This window comes from Phoca vitulina, unplaced genomic scaffold (assembly GCF_004348235.1).
Source record: "Phoca vitulina isolate PV1807 unplaced genomic scaffold, GSC_HSeal_1.0 scaffold8, whole genome shotgun sequence".
Taxonomy (NCBI): Eukaryota; Metazoa; Chordata; class Mammalia; order Carnivora; family Phocidae; genus Phoca; species Phoca vitulina.
In genome coordinates this window covers 33,572,348-33,599,391 of record NW_022589711.1, presented here as the reverse complement: position 1 = coordinate 33,599,391, position 27,044 = coordinate 33,572,348, and the positions used below count along the sequence as shown (strand labels likewise).

General features: G+C 37.2%; 1 protein-coding gene across 7 annotated transcripts in view; it reads right to left on the bottom strand.

The window, feature by feature from the left end:
- Nucleotides 1-27,044, bottom strand: part of LOC116633800 (glutamate-rich protein 2-like) — a 497,520-nt gene that overhangs the window by 106,463 nt on the left and 364,013 nt on the right. For 6 of the 7 annotated variants that reach the window (XR_004299784.1, XR_004299785.1, XR_004299786.1 and 3 more), the window contains one exon: nt 7,302-7,376. The exons of the other annotated variant lie outside the window; for it this stretch is intronic. The gene's annotated coding sequence lies outside the window, so the exon portion shown is untranslated. The remainder of the gene's footprint in view (nt 1-7,301; nt 7,377-27,044) is intronic. 7 annotated transcript variants of the gene reach the window in all.

Here is a 27,044-nt window from a genome sequence, read left to right as displayed (position 1 = left end):
TTGAGCAGGGATATCAGTCTTCTACCTTCAGACTTGGACTCAGATTGGGAATTTACACCATCGGCTCTCCTGGGTCTCAGGCCTTCAGACTTTGACGAGAACTGTACCATCGGCTTTCCTGAATTTCCAGCTTGCCTACAGATTTGGGGATTTCTCAGCCTCTGTAACTGCATGAGTCAATATATTCCCTATTGTCTCTTTCTCTGGAGAAAGTATTATAGGAAAAGTACATAGGAAGGGTGCCCAAACTCTATCTGTTGAATCAGAGAAGAATTTGCAAATGTATATACTATAAACTATAAGTAGTTTATATTTAATTCAAGAACTTTTTCAAGAAGTGTGGGATGAGAAAGAGAAGTAGTTAAGAAAACCATGCAGTAAAGAGTTATAATTTTTATTGTGGGAAAAATGTAAATACAGATAGCAGAAAGCCAGAAGAGAAACAAAGTTTGATGATATAAGAAAAGGATGGTATAATCAACAAATAGGGAAATGATAATAATATCCTGATATTAAGACACAAGTTGGGGTGGGGGGGGAAGAGCTTCTCGTAGAATTAGATTAACATTTTGATAATAGAAGGAGGCACTGTTAATAACTACCCTGGGATGACATGCGTAAACTAAGACTGTCCTGGGCAAACTGGAACTTATCTCATAAAGAGGAAGAAAAAAAAAAATGGGTGCAGAGACATTTTGTGGATAAGGAGGCAGAAGGTTGAGTGTATTTGATAATTTCTATATACTCTGAATTATACAGTCATCTAATGAGACTGGAAGCTGAGATAAAGTCAGTTAGTGAGAATGAAGTGGGGAGATGAGGAGGTTAGAGTGCAGAGAGTAGAAAAGCACTGAATTGCTAGCTGTGGCAAATGAGAGAGCCAACTAGAATTGAAACAGATTAATTGATGATATGAGAACTCAGCTAAAATGGAGAACACATATTTATAATGGAAAACAATGTCTGCATTTGTGGTTCTTACTCTAATAGAGCTCAACAGCCAGACTATGGGTATAGTGAAGATGAGCAGCTGGTCTGATTCAGAATCAGGGTTTTCTAGTTGAGGTCTATGTAAGAAAAATGGGGCAAAAAAATAGAGCACTGTCTCTAAAGCAGAGGTTGATTTATGTGGTGTTGCAAAAAAAAAAGTTTAAATTGTATTTTTATTTTCCATTTTAAGAAAATTTTAATAATTATTTAATATTTTAATTATTTAATAATTGTTTACTATATTCAATTATTTAATAAAATAACTTAAAACTAATTTGATATGTTTCTATATTATTATATATTATATATTTTATATTACTATATATAATAAAGAGGGGTTGTGGGGGAGCGGGAGAGGGTAAAGTGTTCAAAAAAGTCTTGATAGCAGTATAACACTTAGATAAAATATATTTGAACATACATTTATCTAAGGCTACAACATAGTCTAAGTAATGCTGAACCATGACAGCTGGCTTCATTAAAGCCTCTAATCCCTGGTTTCCTTTACTTTTTCTCACATCCTTCCTATTTGTCTTAAATACGTGAAATGAGCATAGCTGAGTTATGTAATTGTAAGTATAGGAGTTTTCATCGCTAAGAACGGTTCCAATCTCAGAGCTCTAAAAGATAAACATTTTACACTTGATCAAGAAATGCAGAGTAGCTATGGAAACACTAATACAAATGAAGTGGAGGTAATGGTCCTGGGAAAAAGGAGGTCGAGAAAGTGAGAGGTCAGGCTTTTACATAGGCCTTTCTTGCAAACAGCAAAATTGGCTAACAGTGACAGGAAGATGATGATCCAGGTGATGGTCTTCAAGAATGATATATGGGACTAGGTAGTTTGTAAACATCAGCCCCTCTGATGATCAAGGATATAAAGGAGATTATAAAATATGAAACACTGAATCTGGGGGATATAGATTTGGAATAATTTTTGTAAGAAGTGGGGAGTGAGTTTCCCAAACAAAAGATATTAACGGGATGAGGGCAAGGACTGATGTATTAACCAGAACGGTGAGGTCCTGACAAGCTGCCAGAATAGTCAGCGCTGTTTCCTCTTTGGTGGAAAGAGAATTTTGAAGTCAGTTACAGTCTGGGTGGACTTCTGTGTTGAGGGGTCTGGGGGCTCTGCTGAAAAGGGAGACTCCATACTCCCTGAAAGGGGTCCATTTCTGTCTAAATTGACTATATAGCTCTAGCTTTGATGTTGTTAATCCATCAACTCAGGGAGTGGTGAGAGGCCTGACCTCGCATCACTCTGGCCCCTAACAGGCAAAGGGCCCTGAGTTCAGAGGCCACGTTCATTACTAAGGACTGTTCCAGCTTAGAACTCACTGACCTCAAAGTCCAGAGTTTAGTCATGGGAGCAGTGGTACAGGCGCAGAAGAAGTAATGCTAAAAGATAAAAGGGTCACGAAATTGAGAGATTAGGGCATCCCACAACATATCCCACAAAATATGTTACTGTGTGGGTGATGAGATATAACTGATCAACAGTGTTGCTTAGATATTCATCTAATTCTGCGAGTGAAAACATTCAGTCAAAATAAGCATTTGTACTTTAGAGTTCCAGCACAAGAATTACAAGACAGAATTACTTGCTTCCCTGCATTGCTTCGTATTAGAGAATTTTCTTCATTTTGAAGAAGGGCAAGGAAATGGAGGCAGAGTATCAGCCTGCAATTTAGTTCCTTCTACTGGCAAATTCTGTGTCTTTGAACAATTTAGTTAACTTCTCAGTTTCTTCATCTAGAAAATTATGATATAAACAGTTGTAATTTAAATATATATATATTAAAAACCATTATAATATACTGAATTGACTAGGATGTGTGTTATAGCTCATTCTTCGAGAGAAAGAAGTCAGAGGCTAAATGATTTTCCAAATTTCACATAATTCTATACTAAGTTCTTACTTGTAGAGTTGGACTTAGAGCCCAGCTCTCCAACTTAGAGCACTACATGACTCTAGAAATTTGAGTTATGATTGTTAATTGCATTTACATCCATTTTACAAAATACTAATTTCTGTATCACAATGAATTCAAGATAAAATTCAACTTAAAAGAGAAGCGGGGAATAAAGCAAACTCTGGAATAGTAATAATAAGCAAGCCTCATCCCAATTTCCAAAAGAAATCCAGGAATATACTAATCCTGTCTTGACAAGGTACCCTTCCCTATAAATTTACTATGAGATTCATTCTACATACAAGGAATAAGTATACAGGGGCAAATATGTCAATTTGTTGTTTATTAGTCTTGTGCTTAAGATACTCAAAGTGGAGACCTGTCAAGCTGAGTTAGAAAATATGGCCAAGCATAAAGGCAAGAGCAAGCACGAAACTGAAATTCTGGCATTTTGTCAATCTTGGGCCGGACTGGTAGTAGAGGAGATGAAAGTATTAATGAATGTGCTTCAGTTCATTTGGAAGAAAGAGTGGAGAACAAGATGGATGAGTTCTAAGAGGGCCATTAATTGGATCACCATTGCCCAGAGTAGAAGAGACAGTTGTTCATGGGAGCACACACAGGGTGTGTCTACACACTGTGAGCTTGCCCATTGGTGAAAGTGGTCTAAGCAATTTTCTTGTGTCTGGCAAAATCTTATTAATTCTTCCTTTTGTGTGCATGGACAGAATGAGAGAAGAACAAAGAGGATAATAGAAAGGGGAAGGAAAAAGGAGGCAAAGATCTTCCTCACAATGCACACTAATAAAAAGCAATGCCAATTTGTCGGAGGTGGAGTGGGGGTGGGTGAGGGTAGAGATTGAGCAAAAGCTATACCTACTGCTGAGATTCAAATATTGAATTGCATATCTGCTACACTGGTGCTGCTCGGATAGGTCTCAGGATTTTGTATTATTGTATTTGTATTTTCTTTAAGTAGTAGATGTATTCCAGTACCCTGGGGGCAGAAGGGGAGTATCATGCACAAATTCTGCAGGCAGCTCCTACTCAGACTGGAAGCACTATCAAAGTTTCTTAGTGGATAAGCTACTGGAACAGAGCCTGGAAATATAATAAGGTGTTGTGAATATATCTCTTTCTGTTCAGTGCTCACAATGTGGTACATTTTGTTCTACGTGTTTTACATACTTTAACTCATTCAATCTTTATAAAGATGAATTATTATTATTTCCATCTTACAAGCGAGGAAATCGAAGCACAGTGCTAGTAAAAGAATTAATATTTGAAGTCAGTAGTTTGCCTCTAGAATCCATGATCTTCTATTATACCATATTGCCTTCTACGAAGAAGAGGGGATGGTGGTTTTTACATAATATGCAATGCATGGAGATCTAGAGAGAATAGGGCATTTGAAGAGCTAAAAAATTAGGCATTGCCAGGCATATGCATATGTATGAAATATAAAAGAAAAACTACAAAATCTTCTGGAAAAAAAATAGATTGGTAAAATTTTCTCAGAATAAAAAAGCACTAAAAGAAAATATGTTAAATGGGCCTTCATTAAAAATAAAAACTTTCCTTTATCATCACCATTTTAAAGAATGAAAAAGCAAGACACAGATTGGGGAAAAAATGTGTGGAGAGTAGGAGAGGGGGTGGGTGAGCCTGAAAAAGCATACATATATATGTATTCAGAACATGTAAAACAGATGCCCATAAATCAATATCAAAAAGAAACAACTCAATAAAAAATGAACAATACTACTGAGAAGACTCACCACAAAAGAAAACTTATGATGCCTAAGATGATCGATAGTTCTCAGCACAATGAAAATTAAAATCACAATATGATAACATGAGAATCATGAATTTTTTTTTTAAAGTGACACATCAAGTATTGGCAATGATATGGAGTAAGGTGAACTCACACACTACGGGTGGAAATGTAAGATGATGCAGCCCCTTGCAAAAGCTCACAAAAGTCAGCATGCACTTATGTGACTCCCAATTCCACTTTTAAGTATTTGCCCAACAGATTTTTGAGAATTATGTCCATAAAAAGACTTCTACATGAACGTTCATAGAAGATTTATTCATAACAGTCCCAAATTGGAAACAACTGGGATGTCTATCATCAAAGGAATCAATAAATTGTGGTATGGGATACTATTCCACAATTTTTTTTTAAAATATTTTATTTATTTATTTGAGAGAGAGAATGAGAGAGAGAGAGCACGCATGAGAGAGGGGAGGGTCAGAGGGAGAAGCAGACTCCCCACTGAGCAGGGAGCCCGATGCGGGACTCAATCCTGGGACTCCAGGATCATGACCTGAGCCGAAGGCAGTCGCTTAACCAACTGAGCCACCCAGGCGCCCTCCACAACTTTTTTTTAAAGCAAACTACGGATACATGCAAAAAGATAGATGAATGGGGGAAAAAACACCTTGATGACTGAAGAAAGCCAGACAAAAAGAATCCACATGGTATGGTTCCATCTTCATTTATTCTAGGCCAGGAAAAATTGTAATTTATGGTTATAAATATCATGACTTTGCCTAGGTGGTAGCACGCCTTGATTAAAAGTGTGGCAGAGGGGACTTTGTGGGGTGTTAGAAATGTTTGATTTTTTTTTTTTAAGACTTACTTATTTGTTTTAGGGGGTTGGGGGAACGAGCAGAGGGAGACAGAATCTAAGCAGACTCCACACTGAGCATGGAGCCCCACACGGGCTCCACCTCACGAGCCTGAGATCATGACCTGAGCCAAAACCAAGAGTTAGACTCAATTGACCGTGCACCCAGGCGCCCCAGAAATGTTGGATATCTTAATTGACATAGTGAATATATGTGGAACACACTGGCCAAATCTCATAGAAATGTTCACTTAAATCTGTGTGTTTCCCTATAAAAAGCAAACAGAAACAAGAATGACTTGAGGCTTCACTTCATTGAAGTAAGACGGTGACATTGTACAGTCCTGGGGGCCCCTCTCACCAGCTAAGGCAATGACTCTTTCCCCTCATGTAAGACCATCTGAGACATGATATTCCTTCGAATAAGTTTTCTCTCATAGACTAGCATACTAGTTAAGTGACAGAAGCTGCTAGAACAACTGAATTCTCAGGTACTTAATAAAAGTTTATTTCTTGCTTTTAAAAAAATCGTAATTTCCACAAAAGAGAAGAAGACCAGTGATCTCTTTACAAGTCAGAGATTCTGCCAAAATCAGTCGGTTTTTCTTTCTCTTCTCCATCCACAACTGCAATCTTTCCAAAAACTATTAAATAAATGAAAAATCCAGGCAATGGTTGGTTAACCAAATAATAAGAGGTTACCTGAAAATTACTGCTTTTCCTGATACATTTCTTTTCAGTGTGAGCCACACATACTGGGAAAACTGACATGAATATAAACAGACTGAGAGGCTGTGTTTCATAATACTTAAACTGTAGTAGAGGAGTGAAACAGTTAAATGATTAAGATATTAAGACTTTGGGTTAAATTTCAATAGGAACATACACATAACTAGATAACAAATATACTTCATTTTATCCACAGCTGAATCTGGTCCCTTCTAATATGCCCTCCAGCCGGAGGGAATATGAAAGACTTTGACTTTTTCTGTACTCTAGTTTTTTCAGTTTTCAAAAAGCTCTTCACTCCACTGTTGCTAAGAAGAAAAAGAAACTGTTGCCAAGTAACAAGAAAATAGAGTGTCCAGCATGCGTGTGTGTCTCCTCAATGCTTATCAAATGCAAAACCCTCAGCTGCTCTCAAGGACATGGTGTGAGTGAGATATCACTCAGAAACACAGTAATACAGGAGTTTCAGGACCCCGTGAAAGTCAGTGCTTCTCTAATAGTGATATTAAGCTATACACATAATTTTCTATATTCCACTTTGAGGAACATGTACATTACTAATGCAATTGCACTTTTCATTTACCTGAAGCTCTTTGCTTAATCGTGAGCAAGTAATTTAAAGGCAGATTATCGTGCTTGTTTCATTTCTTCCTCCGGACCAAAAACAGATGTCATATCTGACCTGTTTAACAAGACTTCCTCTCTGTTCACAAGCAATAGGTATGCAAACAAATCTATTATGATTCACCTTGACATGATACCAGAGAGTCACTTCATGATTTGAGAAAGTTACAGATGTACATTCAAGAAATCGACTCATCCAAAAGGTACCACAAGCCAAAAAAATATTAAATGAATACTCACCCTGAATAACCTCTAATTATTACCTATTTGCTATGTCCCCTTCTAAGAACATTTAGAACAACCCTTGATGTTTTGTTGCCATTTGTACCAGTACCCACATTAAGGCCAAAGCTAATGGGACCAGCAATGCACCTAAAGACAACCAATTTGCTAGATGAGTTAAGCAACTTACCTTCTCTTGAAAATGTGTAGGAGAACCATAGTTAGATGGTGGTTGGCACTGGGACCAGGTAACCATGGGGCCACACTGAGATATATTCAGGCAGGATGAAATCATGTAGAAAAGAGATAAAGGTAAGGGAAATAAGAAAATGAGAGAGACTGTACAGCATCTGACACTGAAAGGACAAAAAATAAACAACACATGAGAGAAGTGGACATTCACTGACCTTAATAACACTAGATTGTATTAACATTTGTTGGTTTTATTTTTCAATTATTCTTTTAAATGTGCCTGATTAAATCCCATCCCTTTGCCTTAGAAAGATTCTCTATCTTCTGGGTCATTGACAGGTATTAAATTTAGTTCAGTCTAGTTTAATACTCCAGTCTCATATCTGATTCAAAGCACTTACTCCCCACCCTGCCCCACTCACAACCACCCTTTCTAGCCACTTGCTCTTTTTATGGCTCAGGGGTAAAGGAGAAAGACATGAAAATGAGGAATTGTGCCCAGACTTAACTTGGCAAGCCTGTCTCTGGTGATAATTATCCCCGGACATTTTGGTTCAGTCTGATCCTATCTGATGCTGGATATCCCTGAGGAGATGGTAAGTGTGATTTTTCTTAAAATAGGCTTCACTCTGATCCTAGACCCCTCCACTGTTGATCATCCCCTCAGACAGAGGCAGCTTTGTCCCTGTGTGATCCTGCTTGAAGTCTACTTTCTGATCCTTTTTTTCTTTTAATGTTGGGCATCTCATTGCTTTGTGTGGCAGCTGTCTGGGCAGCTCTATGCCTTCTGCCACTTCATTAATTTCCTTTCGCCTTCCAACAAAGATCCACGAACTACTGAGATCCTCTTTCTCATCAACTGAGGGTCAAAGAGAACAAGGTTGGAACAGAAGCTGCCTTCATCTTCTTCCAAATAAGCTCTATCATTCTTCCCAAAACCCCAAGGGTATGAGATACTCCAGATGATCCTCAGCCTGCCAAAATCTATACACAACAAATGGACAACATCCCAAATTCAGAGAATACAAGTCAAGGTCTGCCAAGAGCCTCATTACTCTCTTCTCAGAGGATCACAGAACAATGGGCCTTCAAGTTCTGAGTTTGACCAACATCCACCCGGGGAATGAGGTGCCCAGTTCTATTTCTTAGAAAACCCAACCTCTCCTAGTAATTCTCTTGGACCATTCCTCAAACTTGGCTTTGGTGGTGGTAAGGAGCCCTTACTTTCTCTCTCCCATGGCTGAGAAAGGAGGTGGGGTGTGTGTGTGGGGGGTTGAGGGGGGGATATTGACTAGCCTCTTAGCATTTTTGGTACTGTGAAGGGAAGGCTACAGGTCTCAGTGACAAGACACCCTAAGTGACTCCATCTTGTCTTCACTATTCCACTTTGTTCAACTGCTTAACTTTTGTTGATGCCAAGAGGAAACAAAAGTGCTGAGACTGCTGACAAATGACTCGATGAGGACCATGAAAAATGTGTTTTTTCTTAAAAACTGATGAGATGACCTAAGTAAGCCAGTGAATTATAAATTCAAATTATTTGTCCTCCAATCAGAATGACTAAAAAACAATTTAATGGAATTCATAGCAATTTCCTCTTTTCTTTTTCCTTTAAAAGCCCCTCACCATTTTTCCTCAGTGGGGTCCTTTTGGGTTTCTACCTGCATCTGTGCTCCCCAAATTACAATTCTAAGACCTAATAATAAATGCTCTTGCTTGCATTTCAATGCCTCACCATTCCTGGTCAACAATGCACTCTGCCCAAGTGTACTGCCAAGACCCTCTGACTTCTCCATGTACCTTCAAGTTCTTTTTTTTATTCACTAGGGAGGGAGTGGTTGGACAGTTGTGGGTAAACTCTGTGCAGAGAAATCTAACCACTGTTGTGGATTGCTCATTGGAATTCTCTTCAGAATATTCTGGGCTCTCAGCATCACTTAGAGTCTGTTATGAACTTAATTTAGAGTTAGCCTTAACTACAATTCCAGAATACTAGAAAAGGTGAAGAAAAAGTTTCCTTCAATATCATTTAACTGATTGACTCTACAGTTTAAACCCCCTCTTTAAAAAATTTTATTATGTTATGTTAATCACCATACATCATTAGTTTTTGATGTAGTGTTCCATGATTCATTGTTTGCGTATAACAACCAGTGCTCCATTCAATACGTGCCCTCTTTAATACCCATCACCAGGCTAATCCATCCTCCTACCCCCCTACCCTCTAGAACCCTCAGTTTGTTTCTCAGAGTCCATAGTCTCTCATTAAACCCCTTTTCTCATGAGATTTAGCTGTATTTCCTGTCCTTGAGTTTCTCTGGGCTTCTGCTCTTCTGCTCAAACATTGCCCAGTGGAGACAATAAGCAAGTTCCCATAAAAATCTCTGGGAAGAAATGACAGGATATATCATCAATCAACTTAGAATCTACTTGAAAGACAAAACTTACACAAACAAAAATAACAATATACCATATTCAATGAGTACCAAAAGAATTTTAAGATGAAACTGTTACTCAATGAAGCTGCTGGTTCATACCTGGCAATCATGCCATTTTCTTTTTTTTTATTTAAATTTTATTTAACAATCAATGAAATATTGATTTCACGAGTAGAATTCAGTGATTCATCAACAACCCCAGTGTTCATCACAAGTGCCCTCTTTAATACCTATCACCTATCTAGCCCACTCCCCACCCACCTCCCTCCATCAAACCCTCAGTTTGTTCTCTGTCATTGAGTTTCTTCTGATTTCCCTCCTTTTTTTTTTTCCTCTTCCCATATGTTCCTCTGTTTTCTTTCTTAAATTCCACATGTGAGTGAAATCATATGGTATTTATCTTTCTCTGATTGAGTTATTTTGCTTAGCATAATACACTCTAGCTCCATCCACGTTGCTGCAAATGGCAAGATTTCATTCTTTTTGATGGCTGAGTAATATTCCATTTTACATATATATATATATATGTAATATATATATATAATTTATGTATAATATATATATATGTAATATATATATAATACACACAATATAAAATATATATATATAATACACACACACACACACACACCATATCCTCTTTATCCATTCATGAGTCGATGGACATTTGGGTTCTCGCCATAGTTTGGCTATTGTTGATAATGCTGCTATAAACATCCGTACCCCTTCCAATCTGTATTTTTGTATCCTTTGGGTAAATACCTACTAGTGCAATTGCTGGACTGTAGGGTAGTTCTATTTTTAGTTTTTTGAGGAACCTCCATACTGTTCTCCAGAGTGGCTGCACCAGTTTACATTCCCACCAACAGTACCACATCCTCGCCAATTCCTGTTGTTTCTTGTGTTGTTAATTTTAGCTATTCTGACAGGTGTGAGGTGGTATTTCCTTGTGGTTTTGATTTGTATTTCCCTGATGATGAGTGATGTTGAGCATCTTTTCATGTGTCTGTTAGCCATCTGGATGTCTTCTTTGGAAAAGTGTCTACTTGTGTCGTCTGCCCATTTCTTAACTGGGTTATTTGTTTTTTGGGTGTTGAGTTTGATAAGTTGTTTATAGATACTGGATACTAGCCCTTTATCTGGTATGTCATTTGCAAATATCTTCTCCCATTCCGCAGGCTGCCTTTTAGTTTTGCCGATTGTTTCCTTTGCTGTGCAGAAGATTTTTATCTTGATGAAGTCCCAAGAGTTCATGTTTGCTTTTGTTTCCTTTGCCTCCCGTGATGTTTCTAGTCAGAAGGTGCTGTGGCTGAGGTCAAAGAGGTTGCTGCCTGTGTTCTCTTCTAGGATTTTGATGGTTTCCTGTCTCACATTTGGTTGTTTCATCCACTTTGAGTTTATCTTTGTGTATGGTGTAAGAAAGTCATCCAGTTTCATTCTTCTGCATGTTGCTGTCCAGTTTTCCCAACACCATTTGTGGAAGAGACTATCTTTTTTCCATTGGATATTCTTTACTGTTTTGTCAAAGATCAGTTGACCATGGAGTTGTGGGTTCATTTCTGGGTTTTCTATTCTGTTCCACTGATCCATGTGTCACTTTTTGTGCCAGTACCATATTGTCTTGATGACTGCCGCTTTGTAATATAACTTCAAATCTGGAATTATGATGCCTCCAGTTTTTTCTTTTTCAGAATTGCTTTGGCTATTTGGGGTCTTTTCTGGTTCCATACAAATTTTAGGATTGTTTGCTCTATCTCTGTGAAAATGTTGCATTTTGATAGGGATTGCATTAAATGTGTAGATTGCTTGGGGTAATATAGACATTTTAACAATGTTTGTTCTTCCAATCCCATTAGCATGGAATGTTTTTGCATTTCTTTGTGTCCTCTTCAATTTCTTTCATAAATGTTCTACAGTTTTCGGACTACAGATATTTTACCTTTTTAATTAGGTTTACTCCTAGGTATCTTATTATTTTTGGTGCAATTGCAAATGGGATTGATACCTTGATTTCTTTTTCTGCTGCTTCATTATTGGTGTATAGAAATGCAACAGATTTCTGCATGTTGATTTTATATCCTGCAACTGTGCTGAATTCATGTATTAGTTCTAGCAATTTTTGGTGGAGTGGTGTTGGTTATGATCTCTCCTCTTTCATTTGTGATTTTATCTATTTGGGCCCCTTCTCTTTTCTTTTTGATAAGTCTGCCTAGGGGTTTACCAATTTTATTCTTTCAAAGAACCAGCTCTTAGTTTCATTGATCTGTTCTAATGTGTTTTTTTGTTATTGTTGTTTCTATATCATTTATTTCTGCTCTAATCTTTATTATTTCCTTTCTTCTGTTGGCTTTAGGCTTTATTTGCTGTTCCTTTTCTAGCTCCTTTAGGTGTAAGGTTAGGTTGTATATTTGAGAGTTTTCTTGCTTCTTGAGATTGCCCTGTACTGCAATATACTTGTCTCTTAGGACCGCCTTTGCTTCATCCCAAAGGTTTTGGACCATGATGTTTTCATTTTCATTTGTTTCCCTATATTTTTTTTATTTATTCTTTAATTTCCTGGTTAACCCATTCATTATTTACTACAGTGTTCTTTAACCTCCATGTATTTGAGGTCTTTACAAATTTTTTCTTGTGGTTGACCTCAAGCTTCACAGTGTTGTGGTCTGAAAATATGCATAGTATGATCTCCATCTTTTTTACTTGTTGAGGGCCAATTTGTGACCCAGATTGTGATCTATTCTGGAGAATGTTCCATGTACACTAGAAAAGAATGTGTATTCTGCTACTTTAGGGTGAAATGTTCTCACTACATCTGTTAAGTCCTTCCAGTCCAGCACATCATTCAAAGCCATTGTCTCCTTGTTGATTTTCTGCTTAGATGATCTGTCCATTGCTGTAGTGGGGTGTTAAAGTCCCCTACTATTATTGTATTATTATCAATGAGTTTCTTTATGTTTATTATTAATTGATTTATATATTTGGGTGCTCCCAAATTGGGGGCATAAATATTCACAATTGTTAGATCTTCTTGTTGGATAGATCCCTTAGTTACAATATAATGCCCTTCTTCATGTCTTGTTACAGTCTTTGGTTTAAAATCTAGTTTATCTGATAGAAGTATGGCTACTCCAGCTTTCTTTTGATGTCCATTAGCATGATAGATGGTTCCCCATCCTCTCACTTTCAATCTGCAGGTGTCTTTAGGTCTAAAATGAGTCTCTTACAGGCAGCATTTGGATGGATTTTGGTTTTTTTTTGTTGTTTTTTTTTTTTTACCCATTCTGATACCTTTTGTCTTTTTATTGGAGCATTTAGTCCATTTACATTTAGAGCAATTATTGAAAGATATGAATTTAGTGCCATTGTGTTATCTATAGAGTTGGTGTTTCTGGTGATGTTCTCTGCTCCTTTCTAGTCTTTGTTGGTTTTGGTGGGTTTTTTTTTTCCATTCAAAGAGTCCCCCTTAAATTTCTTGCAAGGCTGGTTTAGTGGTCACAAACTCCTTTAGTTTTTGTTTGTCTGGGAAACTCTTTACCTCTCCTTCTATTCTGATTGACAGCCTTGCTGGATAAAGGATTCTTGGCTGTATATTTTTCCCATTCAGCATGTTGAATATATCCCACCACTCTCTTCTGGCCTGCCAAGTTTCTGTGGACAGATCTGCTGTGAATCTGATCTGCCTTCCCTAATAGGTTAAGGATTTTTTTTTTTTCCATTGCTGCTTTCAGGATTCTTTCCTTGTCTTGTGTATTTTGTGAATTTAAAACAAAGATTATAAGGATACTAACTGGCTTTGAAACAAATCAGGGCTCCCTCCCTGCCACCATACCCACAGTTATATCTCCCCCAAGTCAAATCTCCACACATCCTATTTTCCAAAACGTGATTGCTTTTCTACTTGTAGACTTACTCAGATTTGACACTATTAATACTGGCAGCACACAAAAAAGTCAATTATTTAATCTATCAATCCTTTTGTTTCTGCTTTACATAAAAAATATTCTTTTTTTTTTTTGTGACCATCCTCCACAAAGACTAAACACAGAAAAGCTATGTTTTTTAAAAAATTTTTTATTGTTATGTTAATCACCATACATTACATCATTAGTTTTTGATGTAGTGTTCCATGATTCATTGTTTGTGCATAACACCCAGTGCTCCATGCAGAACACACCCTCTTTAATACCCATCACCAGGCTAACCCATCCTCCCACCCTCCACCCCTCTAGAACCCTCAGTTTGTTTTTCAGAATCCATCGTCTCTCATGGTTTGTCTCCCCCTCTGATTCCCCCCCTTCATTCATCCCCTCCTGCTATCTTTTTTTTTTTCTTAACATATATTGCATTATTTGTTTCAGAGGTACAGATCTGTGATTCAACAGTCTTGCACAATTCACGGCGCTCACCATAGCACATACCCTCCCGAGTGTCTATCACCCAGCCACCCCATCCCTCCTACCCCACCCCCCACTCCAGCAACCCTCAGTTTGTTTCCTGAGATTAAGAACTCATCATATCAGTGAGGGCATATGATACATGTCTTTCTCTGATTGACTTATTTCGCTCAGCATAACACCGTCCAGTTCCATCCACGTCATTGCAAATGGCAAGATCTCATAAAAAATATTCTTATCCATTCCTCTAATAAAAATTTGGCTTGATTGAATCAGAAAGGGACATTTTACCCAAACTGGCCCAATTGTATTCTATCTGGGATTTGGAATATGTATGACTTGAAGCCACTGGACAAGGCTCAGTTGATTGCTTTACTCAAGAAGCCCTATAGATCTAGGGGTGAGGTGGTATACACACACCCAAATAGAAAGAACTAGTCTGGAAAATGAGAGGGAGAGAAAGGAAGGGAAGGAGGAAAGGAGAGATTGAGAGAGAAAGAGAAGCTGTGCTGATGAGGGAGTGTAAGATTAAACTAGGTTGTGTAGGGGTGGAAAACTTCTTTCTAGGTTCTTTGGTTGGCATAATAATTAAATTGACATAAGAAATTAATAAGAGAAAAACAAATTTAATTTTGTACATACATAAGCTCCAAAAAAAAATATGAAACTCAAAGAAATGATCAAAGCAGTCAGATTTTATACCTTTTAGACAAAGAAACAATAAATTTGTGAAGAACTGGCAAGTCAAAGGGGTTTCACCTTGGAATAGCAAATTAGTGAAGTAACAAGTTTTGTTTATACTGTCTTCTCTGCCTTAAATTTCCTATATTTCATGGTAAGGATGCCTTCTACCCTCTTTGTACAGGGAGAGTACCTTTCACATAGGGTATTTATTTCCTGCTTTCAGAGGGACAAGGAAGGATCAGTGTGTCTTTCTTGCTGTTTCTTAAATAACTTTAGTTCAAAATAATCAATATGCACGAGCGGCATATTTGGGGTGGCATATTTTCTCCTTCAGTTGATTTCTGCCTCTTTGGTCACTGGTTCTGTCACCAGATGAGCCCTTGAAGAGCCCCATAGAGAATTTTTCTAAAGCTGTTTTTTTTCTAATATCTCCCCTACAGGTATTCCTGCCCAGATAAGCTTGCTGCCAGACCACAAGGAATGGGATCAAACCAGACAGGCTCAAGAGGGCTGATAAAGTGGGTCAAAGTTCACATTATTCATTTCTTATACTACATTAAGCCACTAAAATCTCCTCCCAAAAGGCACCATGACAGGAAAACCCTGACCAAATAAGGAAGAAAAAGGGATGTAGCCTAAGTTCTTGGAAATCTCTACCCCTTCCCCAAAACCTGGCTGACATGAAGCATCCCCCAGCCATATCATCTACACCACTCAGCTTTTCCAGAAGAAGATGCCAAAGAGCATGAGTTCCCCTTGTTCATTCTCTGGCCATTGAATAAATTACCTGTTTGTCATCTAATGCTGTCTTGCTATTTGTCTATTTGGCAAATGGTATTGAGTAGGGAAAGAACCTACCATTCTGGTAACAATTCCAGTCCTCATGAGGCTCTTATGCATTTCTGGTGCCCAGTTTGAGCTATGGCCTCATAGGCTACTTTGTGGAACTTGAGATCAATTAAGAATAATGTGATGCTTGAAGTGAACTGGGTGAGCTACTGTGTGGCTCATCAGAACCTTTCTTCCTCAACCCTCTCTTATCCCAAGGAAGCACCGAGATGACTGATATAGGATCTCAACATTATGGTTCCTCAGGAAGCTAAAAACCCATTGTTGTTGCAATTTTCCAAGAGCATTTTTGCAACAATGTCACATGCAATACAGGGGCCATGTATTGAATAGGATAGAATATGCCTTCTTTAATGAAATTATGAGTGTCTTGATTTGACACCACCAATACATCAGATCAAGAGCATTTCAGTAAGGTCTCAAAAAAAAAAAAAGAATTTCTTATATGGAGTGTAACATATAGCCTAAGGCTTATTAGGATGCTGTTTGGAGGTTGGGTGAGTTACTTAGCTTATTTACCTCCAATAAAGTATCAAAATCTTAAATTTAAATAATATGTCCATTCTATTCAGTTCACTTGCAATTCGTTAACTTAGGGCTTTTGAATAGATGGTTTTCTTGCCTTTATGCTGATTCACATTGTGCTTACTTCTCCTGAAAATATGCAGCAAACACTAACGTTTCTATAGTGATGTGGTTCAGATATGGATCTCCAGTTCTTCTTCATTTAAGATCTGCTTTGGTTCTATTTGTCATCATCTTTTCTTTTCTATGTCCCATACACTGTTATCTCAGGCTCTTTGCCTTAGAAAGGAGATATTTGTTTTGGGGCTCTTGTTCAATTCTTGTGCTACTCCATAAGTTCACTTTCAGTCCTGACTTTATTAATTGATTTATCCAGAGATTTGTTTACTGCAGTTAAACTATAAAACAGCTACTATAATTTATTTGATAATTTTGGATGGCCTTTTGTCAACTTCTTGATGTTCTATGTCTGGGTTATATTGTGATAATGAGGGGATAGCAATGCTGGAGTTAAAACCTTTTTCAACAAAATGGTCATTTCTTGATTAGGGTCTCAAATGCATATGGATTGCACTGGCAAGAAACTTTTCCTGAAGCAAGATCTGTTTTGCGTGTAGCAGCACAGGGACACAGTGGGTTTAATTACTTCACAGCTGATATCATGTGGTCTATTTAAGCATCCAGCAGAGAAAGAAATTCTTATTCAAGTCTATATGTTATGGATTTTTTTATCCTTAGCTTGGAGCATAGTGTCAGACATACAGTAAAAACTCAATAAATCCTTGTGCATTTCAGTTGAATTGTTTAGTCACAAAATACATGTAACCTATGTACCTTTTCAGTCTTTTTATTCCTGCATATAAAGAAAAAAGTATCGACTAGAATAATAATATTCCAAGATTTGACAAAGTTTCTGGTGTATGACTTGAAGGCTTCTGTAACAAATAGGGTGGCACAGCGTAGTATATCATTTTTGTAGCAGGAACATGTTGACATCCAAGATTAAAGTATTGCAAAACGGCAAAAATTTCAAATGCTAGAAAAACTTGAGGAAGGTTGTAGTGACAGAAAATCAGGAAAGGCAATTATGATTTCTGATCTGTATTTTGTTCAAAGGCATTGTTTATCAGCCAATGAAATTCTTAAATTAAGGTATTCCAATCTGAAAAGTATTACAGTATTAAAACCTATTTTCAGGTGTGTAATACACAATAATACATGATGGTGTTATTTGTAGATTTACACTGCGTTTCACTCCAATATTACCGCCTGAAATTTCACCTTTCCCTTAACTGGACATTTCCTCCTTTGTACCAGTTATTTTAATCTGTTATTATTAGTTTATCATAGAGTGTTTTAAATATGTTTCATATGTTTTTCAGTTCTTTGAAACCATGACCTTTTTGAAGGTATGAGTCATGATTTATTCACCTTTTCATTCTTAATACTTAGCATAATATGTTCTCAATATGTATTTGTAAAGATAAAGTGACTTTTTTTTCCTAGTAGAAGCAGAAATTTTGATAATGTGATTCAAAACTATGAATTATCTTGTTGTAAATAAGTGTATATAATACTGTCCCCCTGTTTAATAATAAAGGCATATTTAGAATATATTATGGTTTATGCACATGAAAGAGTGGAAGGTCTCCCATTTAACATTATTTTTTTTCAAACTGGCTTTCACAGGCATAGCTCCTGAGCAAAGAGATATCAATTCTGTGTACCATTACGAGTTTATCTCCTAGATAGCTACAAAACAGTTTTCTTTATACAGTTTGTGTGCCTGTCTGTAGTGCATGTATGCATGTGTGCTCAGAGAGAGACACCATAGGTTTTAAGCAATGCTAATCTAGACTTCATTTACTTATTTCTCATTTGCTGTTTCTTATAAAGTTATTTTCTTCTTTTTTTCCCTTTTGAGAGACTTTTCTGCCAGACCAACACTTAACAGAGTCCTAGAGATTACTCTAAAAAGTATTTAAAAGTTTTATAATAGTATGATCATTAAAATGATATATTATGGCTTCAAGAGGAAATAATTTAATAGAATGCATATATATGAATTTAGTGTATAATAAAAGAGCTTTCACAAACCAATAGAAAAATAAAGGATTGTTCCATAAAGTAATTTTAAGGTATGGGTTATTTGTGGAAAAAGATCAATTTAAGTTTAGATTCCCATCTCATATTCTTTATATAATATATGCCAAGTATATTAAAGAAGTCAAGAAAGCATTAAGAACTAGAATTATGGAAGAATGTTTGTTTTTGAAAGAGAAGTTATTTTGTAATCTTTGAAGCAAAGGAAGAAATCATTAAATAAACTGATAATTTGGACGCCTACAAACTTCTACTTTCAGCACAATAAAAACATGAATAAACTGGAATGGTAAATAACAAATTTGGCAAATTATCCACCAAAAAAAACCCCCTTATAGGAAAATTATCACCATGATATTAAAAAAAGAGCGTACTAGCTGTGTTGCCTCGGACAAATCTCCTCACTTCTGGGTCTCAGTTTCCTGATACATAAAATGGAGATGTCAAAAGTGTTTAATCACAGGCCTGTTGCTGAGAACAGGTTAGGTAACCCATGGAAAGCTTTTAAATGAAGCCTGGCCCACGGTAAGTATTCCATGATGTAAACTGTTGAACGATTAGATAAAAATACTGAGGAAAAATCAAGGACACAAACTATTTATCCAAGATAATACAAAAATGGTTAAAAGAGAGGTATGAAAACTATGAGTTCAAGATACCTCTTTATCACATTAGCAAAGATCAATGAAGAAAAGAATATAATTGAAGTCACTTCACATACTGTTAGTTGTAAGTTTATGTCTTTCTAGAAAGGAATTTTGCATAATGTATTTAGATTTTTTAAATCATTTGCTTTTTAAATAAAAAGACTCTTTTAGAAATATATCTAAAGAAATAGATATTTGGATAAATATGGCTATATACATGTGTGTGTCCATACATATATATATACACAGTTAACCCTTGAACAACACAAGGGTTGGGGGCACCACCTCCACCCCTGACACAGGTGCAAATCCATATAACTTTTGACTCCCCAAGACTTAACTATTAATAGCCTACTCTTGACCAGAAGCCTTACTGATAATATAAACAATTAACAGATATTTTGTATGTTATATATATTATATACTGTATTCTTACAATAAAGCTAGAGAAAAGAAAATGTTATTAACAATATCTTAATGAAGAGGAAATACATTTACAGTATTGTACTGTATTTATTTAAAAAATTTGTGTATAAGTGCACCCGTGCAGTTCAAACCCATGTTGTTCAAGGTCAACTGTGTGTGTACATGTATATATGTTTAATACAACATTTTTTAGTGTTTAAGAGCTTTATTGAGATATTCAGTGTCATTTATAATAGCAACTAATTGAAAAAAACAAGAGAGTCCAAAGACAGGATAATGGTTACATCAAGCTAATAGAATATTAGGCAACCATTGAGGGTAAAATTTTTATAGATGTTATAATGATATGAGGAAATGCTTGCTAGAAATAGTATTTTTTAAGTAGAACATATTCCTGTATGCATATCACATGACTAATAAAAGCTACACATATAGCATAAAATATGCAAAGAGATATAAGAAAACTTTAATGATTAACAGTAGTTAACTGCATAATGAGCATAAGTATGTTTTTATTTATTTGTTTTACTCTTCCCAACCTCATTAGGTAAGTACAAAATTCTAGGGGATAGAATACTGAGGCTGTATTACATTACAGTTAAAAATGAGAAAGTGACTTTTGAAGATCTGACTGTGATTCCTGGCACTGTCACACTCTGCATGACTTTCGCCATGTTACATAACCTCTAAAGCCTCGTTTTCTCATTTCTAAGTGAAGACCGTTATATTACAGGCCAGTGTAAGGACTACACAGGCTCAAATACTGATCTTGGTAAATAGAATGTACTCAATAATTGTTAGCTACAACTACAGTTGTACACTTATTACAATTATCTTGTAGTCTCCAAAGCAAACTTGAAGGCAAATGCATTTCCTTCCTTTTTCAGTATTTTGATGACCCAGCATACTCATTGTGAGCTCTGGGGTGTGAATACTGCCCTCAAGGACAGCTGTCAAGATTCACCACTTCCAAAACATATATGGTCATCATAATTGCCTGGGAACTTCATAAAAATACTGAAGGCTGCCTCTGTCATCAACCCATGTTAGATCTAAGTTCTGATTCCAGTATAGTGTTTGAATGTTTATACATTTACAAAGTTCCCCAGGTAATTCCATGAGATTAGAACCACTGCTATAGAGCTACCAAACACTGGGTAGAGGGTGTTACTTTTAAAGACAAACCTATTTTAAGTACCATGCAGAATGTTGGCTTCTCAAACTAAAGAAATGTGGGCTGGAAGGTTTTAATTCCCAGAGCATTTAACCTCATGATTCTTCTTTACAGTAGAGGCCAGTGGCAAGGAGCTTTGTCTTAGGCATAGTGGCATCAGGTAGCAAAAATAATTTATGAAAACTGGGTAGATTATTGAGTCAGTTTGTTCCTCAGGTTTTTCTGGTCCAAAGAGTCTGATTATACATGTAATGGGGCCAGGAGGCTGTGAGGGTATGGGGTAACAAATACTGCCAAGCAAGGTTGGTGGGAGACAATGGTGCTGCCTTCTTCCATGGCACCCTCTTCCTCTAGATGTTGACAAGGACTCCCACTTGAAACAAACTTTGTTCACAGTCACCTGAGCACTTTTTTTGCCCATCTTTGGCCTGCTGAGCCTAATCTTCACTAGGAATCCTGCTAAGCCAGTTTAGAGACAATCCCTTGACACTTGTTATCCAACCAAATTCCTCTTCCCCCCTACTTAATACCTAATCACATTCTTAGTAATTTTCCATCCACTTTTTCACCCTTTCATTGGCATTTATATATCCCTACTTGTCCCTCTCATATTTTGCATTTTTGGTTTTTTTTTTTTTAATTCCAGTATAGTTAACATACAGTCTTTTTTTTTATTATGTTAATCACCATACATTACATCATTAGTTTTTGATGTAGTGTTCCATGATTGTTTGCGTATAACACCCAGGGCTCCATTCAGTACATGCCCTCTTTAATACCCATCACCAGGCTAACCCATCCCTCCACCCCACCTCCCCTCTAGAATTCTCAGTTTGTTTCTCAGAGTCCATAGTCTCTCATACTTTGTCTCCCCCTCCAATTTCCCTCTCTTCATTTTTCCCTTCCTGCTCTCTTCTTCTTTTTTTTAACATATAATGTATTATTTGTTTCAGAGGTACAGGTCTGTGATTCAACAGTCTTACACAATTCACAGCGCTCACCATAGCACATACCCTCCCCAATGTCCATCACCCAGCCACCCCATCCCTCCCACCCCCCACCACTCCAGCAACCCTCAGTTTGTTTCCTGAGATTAAGAATTCCTCATATCAGTGAGGTCATATGATACATGTCCTTCTCTGATTGACTTATTTCGCTCAGCATAATACCCTCCAGTTCCATCCACGTCGATGCAAATGACAAGATCTCATTCCTTTTGATGGCTGGATAATATTCCATTGTGTGTGTGTATATATATATATGGACATCTTGACTCTTTCCATAGTTTGGTTATTGTGGACATTGCTGCTATAAACATCAGGGTGCATGTACCCCTTCGGGTCCCTACATTTGTACCTTTGGGGTAAATACCCAGTAGTGCAATTGCTGGGTCGTATGGTAGCTCTATTTTCAACTTTTTGAGGAACATCCATACTGTTTTCCAGAGTGGCTGCACCAGCTTGCATTCCCACCAACAGTGTAGGAGGGTTCCCCTTTCTCCACATCCCCGCCAACATCTGTCGTTTCCTGACTTGTTAATTTTAGCCATTCTGACTGGTGTGAGGTGGTATCTCATTGAGGTTTTGATTTGGATTTCCCTGATGCCAAACGATGTTGAGCACTTTTTCATGTGTCTCTTGGCCATTTGGATGTCTTCTTTGGAAAAATGTTCATGTTTCTGCCTATTTCTTGATTGGATCATTTGTTCTTTGGGTGTTGAGTTTAATAAGTTCTTTATAGATTTTGGATACTAGCCCTTTATCTGATATGTCATTTGCAAATATCTTCTCCCATTCTCTCAGTTGTCTTTTGGTTTTGTTGACTGTTTCTTTTGCTATGCAAAAGCTTTTTATCTTGAAGTCCCAATAGTTCATTTTTGCCCTTGCTTCCCTTGGCCTTTGGTGATGTTTCTAGGAAGAAGTTGCTGCAACTGACGTCGAAGAGGTTGCTGCCTGTGTTCTCCTTTAGGATTTTGATGGACTCCTGTCTCATATTTAGGTCTTGCAACCATTTTTGAGTCTATTTTTGTGTGTGGTGTAAGGAAATGGTCCACTTTCATTCTTCTGCATGTGGCTGTCCAATTTTCCCAACACCATTTGTTGAAGAGACTGTCTTTTTTCCATTGGACATTCTTTCCTGCTTTGTCAAAGATTAGTTGACCATACAGTTGAGGGTCCATTTCTGGGCTCTCGCTTCTGTTCCATTGATCTATGTGTCTGTGCCAGTACCATACTGTCTTGATGATGACAGCTTTGTAATAGAGCTTGAAGTCCGGAATTGTAATGCCACAAGCTTTGCTTTCCTTTTTCAACATTCCTCTGGCTATTCAGGGTCTTTTCTGGTTCCATACAAATTTTAGGATTATTTGTTCCATTTCTTTGAAAAAAGTGGATGGTATTTTGATAGGGATTGCATTGAATGTGTAGATTGCTCTAGGTAGCATTGACATCTTCACAATATTTGTTCTTCCAATCCATGAGCATGGAACGTTTTTCCATTTCTTTGTGTCTTCCTCAATTTCTTTCATGAGTATTTTATAGTTTTCTGAATACAGATTCTTCGCCTCTTTGGTTAGATTTATTCCTAGGTATCTTATTGTTTTGGGTGCAATTGTAAATGGGATCGACTCCTTAATTTCTCTTTCTTCTGTCTTGTTGTTGTTGTATAGGACTGCCACTGATTTCTGTGCATTGATTTTATATCCTGCCACTTTACTGAATTCCTGTATGAGTTCTAGCAGTTTTGGGGTGGAGTCTTTTGGATTTTCCACATAAAGTATCATATCATCTGCAAAGAGTGAGAGTTTGACTTCTTCTTTGCCGATTTGGATGCCTTTTATTTCTTTTTGTTGTCTGATTGCTGTGGCTAGGACTTCTAATACTATGTTGAATAGCAGTGGTTATAGTGGACATCCCTGCCGTGTTCCTGACCTTAGCGGGAAAGCTCTCAGTTTTTCCCCATTGAGAATGATATTCACTGTGGGTTTTTCATAGATGGCTTTTATGATATTGAGGTATGTACCCTCTATCCCTATACTCTGAAGAGTTTTGATCAAGAAAGGATGCTGTACTTTGTCAAATGCTTTTTCTGCATCTATTGAGAGGATCATATGGTTCTTATTCTTTCTTTTATTAATGTATTGTATCACATTGATTGATTTGTGGATGTTGAACCAACCTTGCAGCCCAGGAATAAATCCCACTTGGTCATGGTGAATAATCCTTTTAATGTACTGTTGGATCCTATTGGCTAGTATTTTGGTGAGAATTTTTGTATCCATGTTCATCAGGGATATTGGTCTGTAATGCTCCTTTTTGATGGGGTCTTGTCTGGGTTGGGGATCAAGGTAATGGTGGCCTCATAAAACGAGTTTGGAAGTTTTCCTTCCATTTCTATTTTTTGGAACAGTTTCAGAATAGGTATTAATTCTTCTTTAAATGTTTGGTAGAATTCCCCTGGGAAGCCATCTGGCCCTGGGCTTTTCTTTGTTGGGAGATTTTTGATGACTACTTCAATTTCCTTAGTGGTTATAGGTCTGTTCAGGTTTTCTATTTATTCCTGGTTCAGTTTTGGTAGTTGATACATCTCTAGGAATGCATCCATTTCTTCCAGATTATCTAATTTGCTGGCATATAGTTGCTCATAATATGTCCTTATAATTGTTTGTATTTCTTTGGTGTTGATTGTGATCTCTCCTCTTTCATTCATGATTTTATTTATTTGGGTCATTTCTCTTTTCTTTTTGATAAGTCTGGCCAGGGGTTTATCAATCTTGTTAATTCTTTCAAAGAACCAGCTCCTAGTTTCGTTGATCTGTTCTACTGTTCTTTTGGTTTCTATTTCATTGATTTCTGCTCTGATCTTTACAATTTCTCTTCTCCTGCTGGGTTTAGGCTTTATTTGCTGTTCTTTCTCCAGCTCCTTTAGGTGTAGGGTTAGGTTGTGTATTTGAGACCTTTCTTGTTTCTTGAGAAAGGCTTGTATTGGTATATACTTTCCTCTTAGGACTGCCTTTGCTGCATCCCAAAGATTTTGAACAGTTGTGTTTTCATTTTCATTTGTTTCCATGAATTTTTTAAATTCTTCTTTAATTTCCTGGTTGACCCATTCATTCTTTAGTAGGATGCTCTTTACCTTCCACATATTTGAGTTCTTTCTGACTTTCCTCTTGTGATTGAGTTCTAGTTTCAAAGCATTGTGGTCTGAAAATATGCAGGGAATGATTCCAATCTTTTGGTACTGGTTGAGACCTGATTTGTGACCTAGGGTGTGATCTATTCTGGAGAATGTTTTATGGGCACTAGAGAAGAATGTGTATTCTGTTGCTTTGGGATGGAATGCTCTGAATATATCTGTGAAGTCCATTTGGTCCAGTGTGTCATTTAAAGTCTTTATTTCCTTGTTGATCTTTTGCTTAGATGATCTGTCCATTTTAGTGAGGGGGGTGTTAAAGTCCCCCACTATTATTGTATTATTGTCAATGTGTTTCTTTGCTTTTGCTATTAATTGCTTATATAATTGGCTGCTCCCATGTTAGGGGCATAGATATTTACAATTGTGAGATCTTCTTGTTGGATAGACACTTTAAGTATGATATAGTGTCCTTCCTCATCTCTTATTATAGTCTTTGGTTTAAAATCTAATTTGTCTGATATAAGGATTGCCACCCCAGGTTTCTTTTGGTGTCCATTAGCATGGTAAATGGTTTTCCACCCCCTCGCTTTCAATCTAGGGTTGTCTTTGGGTCTAAAATGAGTCTCTTGCAGACAGCATATCGATGGGTCCTGTTTTTTTATCCAATCTGATACCCTGTGTCTTTTGATTGGGGCATTTAGCCCATTTACATTCAGGGTAACTACTGAAAGATATGAATTTAGTGCCATTATATTGCCTGTAAGGTGACTGTTACTGTATATTGTCTGTGTTCCTTTTTGGTCTATGTTACTTTTAGGCTCTCTCTTTGCTTAAGAGGATCCCTTTCAATATTTCTTGTAGGGCTGATTTTGTGTTTGCAAATTCCTTTAGTTTTTGTTTGTCCTGGAAGCTTTTTATCTCTCCTTCTATTTTCAATGACAGCCTAGCTGGATATAGTATTCTTGGCTGCATATTTTTCTCATTTAGTGCTCTGAATATATCCTGCCAGTCCTTTCTGGCCTGCCAGGTCTCTGTGGATAGGTCTGTTGCCAATCTAATGTTTCTACCATTGTAGGTTACAGATCTCTTCTCCCGAGCTGCTTTCAGGATTTTCTCTTTGTCTCTGAGACTCGTAAGTTTTACTGTTAGATGTCGGGGTGTTGACCTATTTTTGATTTTGAGGGGGGGTTCTCTGTGCCTCCTGGATTTTGATGCCTGTGTCCTTCCCCAAATTAGGAAAGTTCTCTGCTATAATTTGCTCCAATATACCTTCTGCCCCTCTCTCTCTTTCTTCTTCTTCTGGGATCCCAATTATTCTAATATTATTTCATCTTATGGTATCACTTATCTCGAATTCTGCCCTTGTGATCCAGTAGTTGTTTCTCTCTCTTTTTCTCAGCTTCTTTATTTTCCATCATTTGGTCTTCTACATCGCTAATTCTCTCTTCTGCCTCATTTATCCTAGCAGTTAGAGACTCCATTTTTTTTTTTTTTTTAAGAATTTTATTTATTTATTTGACAGAGAGAGACAAAGCGAGAGACGGAACACAGCAGGGGGAGTGGGAGAGGGAGAAGCAGGCTTCCCGCCAAGCAGGGAGGCCGATGCAGGGCTCGATCCCAGGACCCTGGGATCATGACCTGAGCCGAAGGCAGATGCTTAACGACTGAGCCACCCAGGCACCCCTAGAGACTCCATTTTTGATTGCACCTCATTAATAGCCTTTTTGATTTTGACTTGGTTAGATTTTAGTTCTCTTATTTCTCCAGAAAGGGTTTCTCTATCTTCCATGCTTTTTTCAAGCCCAGCTAGTATCTTTAAAATCATCATTCTGAACTCTAGTTCCGACATCTTACTAATGTCCATATTGATTAGGTCCCTGGCAGTCAGTATTGCCTCTTGTTCTTTTTTTTGAGGTGATTTTTCCCATCTTGTCATTTTGTCCAGAGGAGAATAGATGAATGAGAGAACAAAATGCTAACAGGGTAACCACGATCCCAGAAAAATATACACTAAACAAATCAGAAGAGACTTGAAACCGGGGTAAAAGAAAGGGAAAGAAAGAATAAAGAGAAAAAAAAGAAAAAGAAAAAGATAAAAACAAACAAAAAAAACCAGAATGTGATCAAATATGATCAGGCTGATGCATAGATCAGTGCCACACACTAGATTTGGGGCATATTTGGTCTGTTAGAAGAATGTGCCTCCCAAAATTTTAAAGAAAGAAAAACTTATATATGTACCAAAATAAGGGCAAATACGATGAAGGGATGGGATATGACTGTAAAGATGAAAATTATGATTTTATAAAAGGAATTGATAAGATAAGAAAAAAGAAAGAAGAGGATTTAAAAAAAAAAGGGGGGGGG